At 29.6% G+C, this 12,433-nt stretch overlaps 2 long non-coding RNA genes across 2 annotated transcripts; both read right to left on the minus strand.

The window, feature by feature from the left end:
* Positions 1–139: 139 nt before the first annotated feature.
* On the minus strand, positions 140–1,413 carry LOC125609210. The gene is made up of 2 exons (XR_007339615.1): positions 475–1,413; positions 140–370 (listed from the first exon to the last, which is right to left on the minus strand). It is a non-coding gene; the product is annotated as an uncharacterized LOC125609210 (long non-coding RNA).
* Positions 1,414–3,542: 2,129 nt separating this feature from the next.
* LOC125609211 lies at positions 3,543–3,996 on the minus strand. The gene is made up of 2 exons (XR_007339616.1): positions 3,882–3,996; positions 3,543–3,707 (listed from the first exon to the last, which is right to left on the minus strand). It is a non-coding gene; the product is annotated as an uncharacterized LOC125609211 (long non-coding RNA).
* Positions 3,997–12,433: the final 8,437 nt, after the last annotated feature.

Genomic DNA, 12,433 nt, shown 5'->3' on the forward strand with positions numbered 1-12,433 from the left:
TGATTTATAAGTCTTTATAAATCGTTTTATCTGAGTTCATAAATATTTATAAATCATTTATAAGAGTTTAGAATTCAGTTATAATAATTTATAAATCATTTTATAAAGGTTTATAAATTAGTTATAAATATTTAGAAAGTAAGGGTTCTTCTGGCTTTCCTTCGACTCTATATAAATATTAAGACATAAGGGTTCTTAAGTAAGTGATGTTACAAAGTATGTACCCAAAGCAATCAAAAGAGGTTTGGTGTTAAGCCAATTTACACTATATTATATACCCTGAAAATGAAACATGCTCTCCTGGTTTAGCTCCAGCAGGTGGTAGCAATGGTTCCACCACTGAGTGGTCTTCATTTGAAGCACAAAAAACCTGTAGCAAAGAAACCATTAACAAAAAAGAAGCGCAAGTGTGAAAAGCTTACAATACTTTGATCGTTGATTAACTGGATTGATGCAGATAGAAGAAAGTCTTACCATCCTCCTGACATAACATCTCGTTGCTATTCAGGTTTGACATTTGTGATGAGCGCAACAAGCCGGTTCCTCGTCATCATAACAAATCAACCAAGGAACAACAGATAAGTAAGCTTTTAAGTTTCAAGAACATGACCATTATATCGAATGATAAACCAAAACTATACGCATACAACCAAAGATTCTTTTATTTTTAGTAAATTAAGACATCACTATACCATACTACACTCACACAACACCTACCAAAACATACAAGTAAAGCGACGTATCCATAAGCACTTCAAATTCACAAAGCTTTATACAAAGAAGAGTATACACAAACATATACATACCAATACATGACCATTCTTTTGTTGGCTTTTGTATTGAATCTGAACGAGAGCATGTATACAATTAAACACAGATAAATAAAAGCATCAACAATCTTAAGAGAATGAGTAATAGAGTACCTCTCTTGGGCCATAAACAGTTGCAATTACTTTTTAATTACCCATCTAGAAAACAGCAGAATTAGACAAGAACAACAACAAAAGTTTGAGTTTTAATTCATGCAAGTGCCAAATTAGAACTGAGATGAAAGATAGGAATAAGATCCATGTTTACCAAAATTGTTTGTGAGATTGGGGCTGATCTCAATCAAAGCTTCTAGTAACAAAATGAATACTCTTCTAGTATTCTTCCATCGATGGCTATGGCGGAAGGGAAACAGTGGTAACAGCCTTCAATCGCTTCAAGAACCAAAGTTTTTGGATTCGATGAGGATCATATCGCTCATGGAAGCTTCGGTTTTGATTGAATCGCTTCTTCGAGCTGTTAAGTTTTGAATCTCGTAAAGGATTCAATATTGTAGAGGTTTTGAATTGGGATTCTCTGCAATCTCTTTCGTCGCCGCTGCGTGAGACAAAGAGACGGCAGATCTAGACGGTGACTCCGAGAGAAGATATATTTCAAAAAGAGATAAGAATCGATGATTGAAGAGAAGATAAGGTAAGGATAGTATTGTCTTTTGTTCATTAATGAAAGTGGTATTTGTGAAAATGTCCCTTGATTTATGGTAAAATTGAATTGTGGTATCAAACAAAGTGTATAAGTAAAATTTCCCCTATATGTATTTCAATATTTCTTTAATCAACAATTAGTTTCAAAAATAATTTTGATAAGATATTTATATAAAATCGGGTCAAATAAATATATTTCAAAATAACAAATTTAAATTAAACATGTATTTCAATAATTAATTTCGAAATAAATATAATAAAATACTTATATAAATTATTTTCCGTAATTTAAGTTTTTATATCTTTTCTATAGACTTCAAATGAAATAAGATATTTCATATTGTTTACTATTTTTATATTTATTATTGAATTAGCAATCTATATAACTTATAAATAATATTATCTTTGTTTTATAAAAGTAATTTTGACACTTTTTTCTTGTTTTTTAAAGAGTGTCATTTAAGAATTCCAGTTCCGTTATATTTATTTTAACTTTAATATTATATACAATAAAATTAGATTTTATAAATTATTTTATTTATCTTAAAAAATTTTGATTAAATAAATTATTTCATATTTAATCAACAGTTAATTTCAGAAATATCTAAAAATATTATTACAAAAAATATTTCAAAAATGCAAATTTAATAAAAATGTATTTCAATAATACTTTAACCAAGAATTAATTTCAAAAATAAATTAAATAAAATACATATATAAATTATTTTCTTATACTAAAATTTTAAGAATAGTGGAATTTTTAAAGAAATATATAAATAATATTTAAAGAAAATTATTTATATTTCCCTAAATTTAACATTGTTTTGAGGAAAAAAAATATTAAAATGGTGTTAGACGATAATATGGGTTGTGTAGAACGTTCTTGGTCGTTTAAAAACACCTAAACTGATGAAAAACTAAAGTTTTAGGTGTATTGATATAAAATAAATACGAAAATGATGTTTAAAGACGATTTTGTATATTTCTGCTTATTTGCACTCTTTCGAAGCAAAATAATACACTACGGTGGTGGGAACAACACCCTCGTGATGGGTTAAAAATGTTAAATCGATGAAAATTAAAATTCTATGAATTACTGGAATTACTAGTACTACTAAATGAACTACTAGGTACTATTGTGAACTATCTTAAACTACCTTAAAATACTTTGAATTACTATGTATTATGCATGTTTATAAGAATCTTAATTTTCGTCTTATTGTTTATTTTTAGAAGATGTATATCATATATTACGTGATAATATGTCCATATTAGGGTTTATTTGTCAAATTAGACTAAAATACTCTTAATTTCTCAAGTTGATAGAAAACTTCTCATTTCTATAGAAAACATTCTTATACTTCTATACTAATGTCTTGATGGGAATGTCATAATGAGATGAATAACAGAAAATCTATTTTTTAAAACTCTTTTCTGGCAGTATGTTATATACAATCTAAAACTGTCTAAATACATTGGTATTACTAATAAATTTGTCTTTTTGATGTTGTATTACTAAAAAATGTTGTATTTTGCAAAAGTATTACGAAGAATATTACTACTACTTTGAGTACTACTTAGTGTAAATATTCAAACATGTATTATCTCCTTTTCAACATGTTTTAGACGTGTTTTTTTATTGAAACATGTACATATCATCTTACATAAGTTATAAGAACCTTAACTTTTGTTTTATTTTTTATTTTTAGAAGATGTATCTCATATATTATGTGATTATACGTCTATAATTGTGTTTATTTGTCAAATTAACATAAAATACTCTTAATATCTTGAACTGATAGATAACTTCTCGCTTTCATAGAAAACATCCTTATATTTTTATACTAACGTCCTGTTGGGAATGCCATAATAAGAATAAATAACAAATTAAAATAAATTATTTATATAAATTATTTTTCTTAAACTAATATTGTTTATTCCTTTCAGGCATTTGTTTGGTTTAATAATACTTAACAAACCTAGTATTATTTTAATAATTTTAATTTGTACCTAAGAAATCCAATAATCCAATTTTTTTTTGTACATAATAATACCTAGTATTCAATTCAATTAGCCCAAACCTGTTTCAATCTCGTAAAACTTTATAAAACCAAAATATTAAATTTTACACATTCAAAATACAAATAAAAAGCATAAGAAAACTGCCTTTGCCCACAAAATCATTCCCTATCACATCCCCTCCAAACTACTTATGCACAGAGTTCCACCTACACACTGTAACATACAAGCCAAGGAACATGATTAATAATTGAATACAGAACATATCCAAATCCAGATGAGCCACCAAGACATACGCTAACCACCAAGCCTTCACATATAAAATCCAGAGTATTAAAAAGTAGATGAGGTAATGAGTAAGTAACTAAATGCTATGAAAGTAAGTAATACCTTCAGCTAATGTATCTAAAGCAAGATCAGAAAAAATGCTTTCAAGGGGTCCATTAACAACTCTGTAACAGGAAGAAAGAATAAAATCAACAGAAGTCGTGCATAGTAATATTGTTACATGGGATGCCTCTTTTCCCTATTCTAGTATCTCTCTTAATTATACGAATACCACTCCATAATCTTTTCAATGCTCTGGTAGTAAGCGCTGTCTTCAATCCATTTCATGGTGCTTCTGATCCACACAGACAACAAAAGAAAATTCATCAAACAAAATCCAAAAAGGCACATTAACATAATTTAAAATGGACTTTTTGCAGAATTGTCCTACAACTTAAAGTCAAACACAAAACTAACCTCCCTTTTTTTGAAAATTGGTTTTGCCCTATTCACCCCACAAGTTCATATAATTTACGAAATGCCATCAATTTTTTTTTTCTTTTCGAAAATGGCATTTTTACTCTCTCACCCTCATCATCTTCAAGTAATTACAAGATTGCCATTGTCATCAATACCACAACAACCATGAACAACCAATTTGAAGCTCTTAATGCTCCCAAAATCGATTTACCCTTCTTCTTTTTCCATTCTTGTGAACTAAACACAACATATCTCTCACTTTCTCTCCACAATAAGCTAAAAAAAAACCCAAGATTTTGATTCTAAATTTTTTATGGTTCATAGAGTCATAGAAGCTAACGATTCTGGGTGGATTACTTTCGTTTGTGATTCTGTGTGCTTGGAGAAGCCTTATGTATGCTAAGGAACATATCTCACCAATTTAAGGTATGATATCGAGTTTTTTTCCATATCTGTTCGTCAGACGACTTACTTGGGAAGTCGTCTGGCTGTAGACGACTTACCTGGAAGTCATCTGGTCAACGCAGAGTTTATTTTTGCAATTGACTTTGAAATCTGTAACCTGAGACGACTGAAAGTTAAGTCATCTGTTTTTGTTTGGTTTCAAAAAAATTTCCAAATAACCTAGACGACTTACATTTCAGTCGTCATAGGTTAGTTTTGCATTTGACTGGATAATTTCAGAAGTTTGACTTCCCCAGACGACTTACATTTCAGTCGTCTGGCGAAAATTAAAATAATAATATTTTTTTAAAAGTAAACGGCTTACAATTAAGTAGTCATAGGTTAGTTTTGCAATTGAAAAAAAAAACTTCAAGATTTAATTATACACAGACGACTTATAATTCAGTCGTCCACGAGACGACTTACTTGTAAGTCGTCCAGGATTTTTTTCCGAGATTCTGGTCAAACCTCGTAAATCCTGGACGCCTTACATTTCAGTCGTCTCGTGTACGACTGAATTATAAGTCGTCTGTATATAATTAAATCTTGCAGTTTTTTTTTTCAATTGCAAAACTAACCTATGACGACTTAACTGTAAGCCGTCTACTTTCAAAAAAAAATTATTATTTTAGTTTTCACTAGACGACTGAAATGTAAGTCGTCCAGAAAAGTCAAACTTCTGAAATAATCCAGTCAAATGCAAAACTAACCTATAACGACTGAAATGTAAGTCGTCTAGCTTTTTTGGAGTTTTTTTTAACCAAACAATAGTAGACGACTTATTTTTCAGTCGTCCGAAATAACAGATTTGAAAGTCAATTGCAAAAATAACCTCTGCGTTGACCAGGCGACGTATAGTTTAGTCGTCTGGACAACTTAGATTGAAGTCGTCCGCATCTTCTCCGCTAGTTTTTAAGTCTTGTACGTTAGTTTTTGAATAATTTGTATTTTTAAGAGTGATAAGTAACTTCAAGATATGTAAAACTCATATTTACAAAATATGTTCTCTCCCTTAGTTTTACTAAATTTGACTAAGTTTTTCAACGCAAACTTATAAAAAATATGATATGCTTTGACTAGTTACTATTGTTTGTTTCCATCTCTTAAGTATTATTGTTATAGACAATAATGATGACTATTGTTATGAGTTGGAAGAAGAGTTAAAATGCTTCTTAAAATGTTGTATCAATATGAAGCTACCAACATTCTTGTTTATTAAGATGAGAAAAAGGCCATTGGAGTTTATTATTGCATATGAGAGATCCAAAGATAAGAAAAAAGCTACTGAAGTCTATTATTTCATTGATTTGTAAATGTGTAAACACATTGTTAGCACATTTAATACATCTTTGAAAACATTATTACTGATTTTACAAAAAATTCACAACTAAAAGAGTAGACATGCAATTCACAAAACAGACCACAAACAAAACTATTATAGATCATTCCTCTACAAACACAAGCTTGGATTCCACTTGAGTAGACAAGACCAGACGACGTTTAAGAAGTCCAGACGACTTCTAAGAAGTCCAGACGACTTCCAGGAAGTTCAGACGACTTTGTTAGAAGACTTTTAGGAAGTTCAGACGACTTCCAGACGACTTTACAGGAAGTCCAGACGACTTTTAGGAAGTCCAGACGACTTTTAGGAAGTCCAGACGACTTTTAGGAAGTCCAGACGACTTCCAGGAAGTCCAGACGACTTTGTCAGAAGACTTCCAAGAAGTCCAGACGACTTCCAGGCGACTTCCAGACGACTAAAAGGTAAGTCGTCCCAGAAGTCTTCCAGATCTGAAAAACATGCATATTAAATCCAGATTTAAAAAACCTGCATATCCAAAAACGTTCAAATGGCTTAAAAACAGAAAAAATAAGTGGAAGATAAGATAAATCTACCTTTACAGAACACACAAAAATACATATCTAAAAATAATAGATCTACCTTTAAATTATTGGAAGATGAGTACCATCTAATTAAAAACCTGCAAAAAAGATAGATTAGTAAGAAAGACATGAGACAAAACTGAAAAATTCATATAAAGTTTGGTGTTTTCAAGTCAAACAGATTAGAGTGGGTTTGGAGAGTTTAAGTTTGGGAAAAAAGTAAGAACTTTATACAACAAGAAGTTACCAAATGAAGAAAAATCAGACATAAGAACGTACCAAAACGCTCAGATCTATTATGAAAGGGAGACTTCGTCAGAAGACTTCCATGAAGTCCAGACGAATTTGTCAGAAGACTTCCAAGAAGTCCAGACGACTTCCAGACGACTTCCAGACGACTTCCAGACGACTAACAGGTAAGTCGTCCCAGAAGTCTTCCAGATCTGAAAAACCTGCATATCAAATCCAGATCTGAAAAACCTGCATATACAAAAACGTTCAAATGACTTAAAAATAGAGAAAATGAGTGGAAGATTAGATAAATCTACATTTATAGAACACATAAAAATACATATCTAAAATTAATAGATCTACCTTTAAATTAGTGGAAGATGAGTACCATTTGATTAAAAACCTGCAAAAGAGATAAGATTATTAAGAAATACATGAGACAAAACTGAAAAATTCATATAAAGTTTGGTGTTTTCAAGTCAAAGAGATTAGAGAGAGGTTGGAGAGTTTTAGAATGATGAACATTACATTTTTGTTGCAGCCATTTGAGAGGAGGAGAGAGAATGTGTAAATTTTTCTTTATATAGGGAGACAAAAAAATTCAATTAGGTTAAATATTTTTGACTCAGACGACTTTCTGGACGACTTACATTTCAGTCGTCTGGTGAAGAAATTAAAACAGACGACTTACATGTAAGTCGTCCAGAAGAGTTTAATATTTTTAGCGGGAAATTAAATATTTTTAGCGGGAAACTAAAATAGAAGACTTTCCAGACGACTTACTTGTAAGTCGTCTGGTTTAAATTATTTAAGCGGGAAAATAATTTGTTAAAAAATTTTAGGCGGGAATATTTGGACGACTTACATGTAAGTCGTCTGTTTTAATTTCTTCACCAGACGACTGAAATGTAAGTCGTCCGAGTAAAATGATCTGGTTAGGTTAAAACGTACATTGGTAAAATTAAAGGTTCGGTACGATGTGGACGACTGAAATATACGTCGTCCGAGTAAATTATTCAACAGACGACTGAAATATAAGTCGTCCACACCCTAAACATAACCCCTAAACTTAATTATCTAATTAAACACTTCATAAAATCAAATCAAACTTGAAAAGTGTTTACTATACACAGAAATAAACACATATAGGTGAAAACTAATTTTTGAAAAAAAAACATTTTAGTTTTCCAAAATCTAACCCTAACAATACATACAATACTACAACATATGTTTGCCAAACTCCTAAACCAAAGTATTTCATGATTCACACTTCCACTCATCTATCTTCAAAACAAATCAATTTTATCATATCTTAATTTATATCACTTAAAACTGTTTATAATTACTTGATTTTTATTTTTCACGCATCAAAATATTTTTTACAAGATTTATAAATTATTTTTAAAATAAACTGGTACCAGACGACTTACACTTCAGTCGTCCAGACGACTTCCAACATCTCAGACGACTCAGACGATTTACTGGGGCTATATTCGTAAAAATGACTTCTGTTTTTTTGTTTGGTCACAAGGGGCTGAGCTGTAATTTCACTAGGCTTTTAGGTTAGTTTTGCATTTGATTCAAGTTTGGGTATAGGTTTGGAGTTAAAATCAAGTTGTGGGTTAGTTTTGGCAAAAACCCCATTTAAAATTACCTGAGTGAGAAGAGTTATCAGACCTTGGGGGATTTCGACGGATTAGAAAAGAAGTTAAGAGTAAAAAGGAGTTTGTTCAGTTCAAGCACGAGAAAGGATACGAGGTCTTCCATTGCACTTGACTCCTTTGCTATCTTCTTGAATTGAAGACTCTCGTGGCTCAACGCTACGCCGCCGACAACGACGAACGACTCTCTGCTGTGGACCCCGTCCTCTCCCTCTTGGCTTCCCCACGAGAATTGCGACTGCCCTCACATCAAGCATAGCCGATCGTCCTTCGCTACGATTGAGTCATCGGAATTGGAACCAGAATTAAGACGGAGTTATGGAGGTGAACGATTTTCTCGGCGTAGTGAAGAGAAAAAAAAACTCAAAAAATAAAGAAAATAGAATCTCAAAAAAGCGTGAAAGATCTGTATGTTTCGGGTTTGGATTTAGATAATCCTTAGATGTCTTTTACTCGTGTTTTGGTTTAAAAAATACTAGATTCTGACCCGTCCTTCAAATGGCGGGTATATTTTTTGTTTACGGTTTTTTTGTGAAATTTAATATTTGTATTTATGTTATTTTTTGTAATCATATTTGTGTTTAATATTAATTTAATATCATTTTGGTAACTATATTAAATATGTCAAGTTGCATAAATGTACACTTCTATCATATGCATATCATAAATTATTTTCACTTTATTCTTAAAGTTTGTAACATAATATATTTTCTTATTAGTTACCTTACATAACTAATCAAGAATATTTCGTATCCAAAAAACTCGACTCAGAATCGACTTGAAAATAAAAGTTTCATACTCTATTAGACCTGATGTATATATTCGAACAGTTCTTAAAGTTTATATCGCATACCTAATATCAAATCCAACCAGTACCGTAAACCGAAGAATTTTTTTGAAAAATATTTGAAACTATATATTTTTAACATATTCTGTTATATATATATATATATGCGTTAATATGTTCTTCACTAACTGTAAGTAAAATCACATTTACTAAATATTTTTAATCGAATAACCTATTTTAAACTCGTTAAACTAAAACTGTCACCTTCACCATCTAGAGTAACAATTAAGCGGAGAACACCATCAATGGATGGATGGCGAGGTTTCATATTGACTATCATAAGATCTTTTCCTATAACGGGTCTCTTCATAAGTATATATTTTTATAAATAATACTTCAATAATAATATCAACTTAAATAGTGATCTTAAATTTACTCCAAAAAATATACTCTGTTTTTTGTTATAGTTTTCATAGATTGTGCTTGCTTTTCGAATTTCTCATTTTAGCATATATATTTTTTGCATGCATATATACAAACTATATAGTATAGCCTTTCAAGGATAATCATAATGTGCCGCTTCTTAAATAAGTTATAATATTTTGTTTGTATATTGGCCATATAATTAGATACCAGAGTTCGATATTTGTTGTTTGTTGCCATAAACCTAGCCTATAAAATAGAAGTTTGAGTGGTTATGGAAGGTGGTTATGTTTTTTTTAATAGGAAAGTGGTTACGTTTTTTTAGATACAGTTATATTTTATGTTATACATTTATATTTTAGATGCAGTTATATTTTTAATTTGGGCATAATTTTTTATTAATTGGTCACACTGCTGTTTTAATAGAATACTAGATTTTGACCCGCCCTTTCATAGGGCGGATATATATTTTATTTTTATCTTTTTAGAAATTTAATTTTCATATTTGTATTTTTTTTGTAATCATATTTGTGTTTTTCTTTGTAATCATATTTGTTTATAATTTTTAATCAAATATATTTTATAAGATAATAGCAATTTAAAACTTGATTTGGCATACATTCAGTTCTTTGTAATCATATGCTCGTATACCCGTTTCTTTGTAATTATATTTGTCAATTTTAGATCTCGATCCGCAGGTATAATGTTGGTTTGTAATTGTTTTTGTATTTTATGTTTCTATAAATACCTAACAATATTTTTCTGTAATTTAAAAGATACCCATGCTATATCACCTATTTAAAAGATTTAGGAGTCGACTATATATTTAAATTAATGAAAATCTTGAATTTTTAAGTAGCACGTATCAGTTTAATAATACTTCGATTAATCAAGTTTTTGGATATTTTTTTGTTGCTAACTCGATGTTTTAGTTATGTATATATTCTAAAAGTTATTAGTAGTTTTATCTAAACATAAAATCTGCTATGTTTATATCGAAGATTCGATATGTAATAGATATTGGTGATTTTCATTAATAATCTGATTACAACCGTTAAGTCAACGTATATTATTAAAAAGTTTAGATCGTAATGCTATATTAAAATATTATTAGGTGAAAAAATAAAACATAGGCTTTATAAACGCATTAGAACTCTAGTCAAAAGAAAGTAATCTGACATAAACCGTGAAGTAATATATGTATTCACTCTTCTATTTGCCTATGTTATTATCAAGTGTTAATATCAAAATACGATCAGGAAATAATTAATTAAGAAAAGTGGTTTCTTTCTGTTACAAAAAAAAAAAGAAAAGTGGTTTCCTAGAATCAATACTATTAAAAGAGAAGGAGTTTTAATAAATCTACTTAAAAATGTTGTTTGGACTATTTCATTAATTTACCTAGACCAACTAAATAATCTTTCTAAATATCTCCTAATAATGTATTAGCTCCTATATGTAAGATTCTGATCTAGAGTATCATTAATATCCTTAGAATATTATCTATAAAAATCTACGATAATATATTTAGAATATCATTTTTATTTTGTATTACCTTTATTTTACCAAGTCATATGGTTAACATATAATATACTATTAATTCATGTGAATCATACTGTCTATATTATAAACGATGACCAATACATCACCAAAACCAAAATTATATTCAGACATATTCATATAATAATTTATGTATTTAGACCTAATTTTGAAAATTTTAGGTTCGGGTTGGTTCCTTTCCGGTACAAATCCATAATTCAAATATATATGAAACACATGTACTTTTTGGATACATAACGGGTCCAGATCGGTTTGGATATCTAATACCCGAAAAAGACTTGAAATACCCCAAATCCAAAAAATATTTGAAAAACCAAAAAACACACAACACAAAGACATACCCGAATACTCAAACAAATATCCAAAATATTCAAATATCCAAAAAGATCCAAAATTTTACATGAAATCTGATCCGAAAAACCAAAAAATACCCAATATTATATTTTAAATTTTGAAATTGTACCTGAAACCCGAAACTATAACCGAAAATACAAACCTGATAACTAAAATTATTCGTTGAAAATCTCAAATATAACTAATGTACACAAAATATTTTGGATATTTTTGGATACACGATCGGGTCTCGGGTAAGACATGGACTCGACAAACACTTGCGGGTCCAAAAAAATATCCAATAGTTATTGCTCTGGACCCGGACCAGACCCAAATCTGTATTTTTTTTTAGTCGGTTTCGGTTCAGTTTTTGGTTCTGATTAAAATGCTCAAGCATAAGAGAGAATTACATAAAAGTGTATACATACAAAATCTCAAACAAACAAATTCATAAATTATATAATTTTTTAAAAAAATTCTTCTTCAATATAATACAACTTTTAAATAATATATAATAGTTAGAATCTACTTTTTTATTTCAAAAAAATTATAATCCAAAATAATCCGCGCTTTCGAAGCGCGGGTCAAAATCTAGTTATGAAATTAAAATGAAACTGTGGACCGTTAGTTAATTGAGAGAAATTGGTCCCTAGAATCATGGAATTAAGATGGAGGTTAATAGTAAAATGATAAGAGGGCTTTTAAATAAAAAAGTTAGATAGTTGGAGTAAACATATATCAATAGGTCATGTTCCTAATTTAATAGTATTGATAGTTTTTTAAAGTTATATTATTAGAATGTTTTTGTATTCTAATTAGGAAGTTAAATTTTTTGTTTTATAAAAAGAGAGATGATATGATTTTGTAAATTT

This window comes from Brassica napus, chromosome A5, assembly GCF_020379485.1.
Source record: "Brassica napus cultivar Da-Ae chromosome A5, Da-Ae, whole genome shotgun sequence".
Classification (NCBI taxonomy): domain Eukaryota; kingdom Viridiplantae; phylum Streptophyta; class Magnoliopsida; order Brassicales; family Brassicaceae; genus Brassica; species Brassica napus.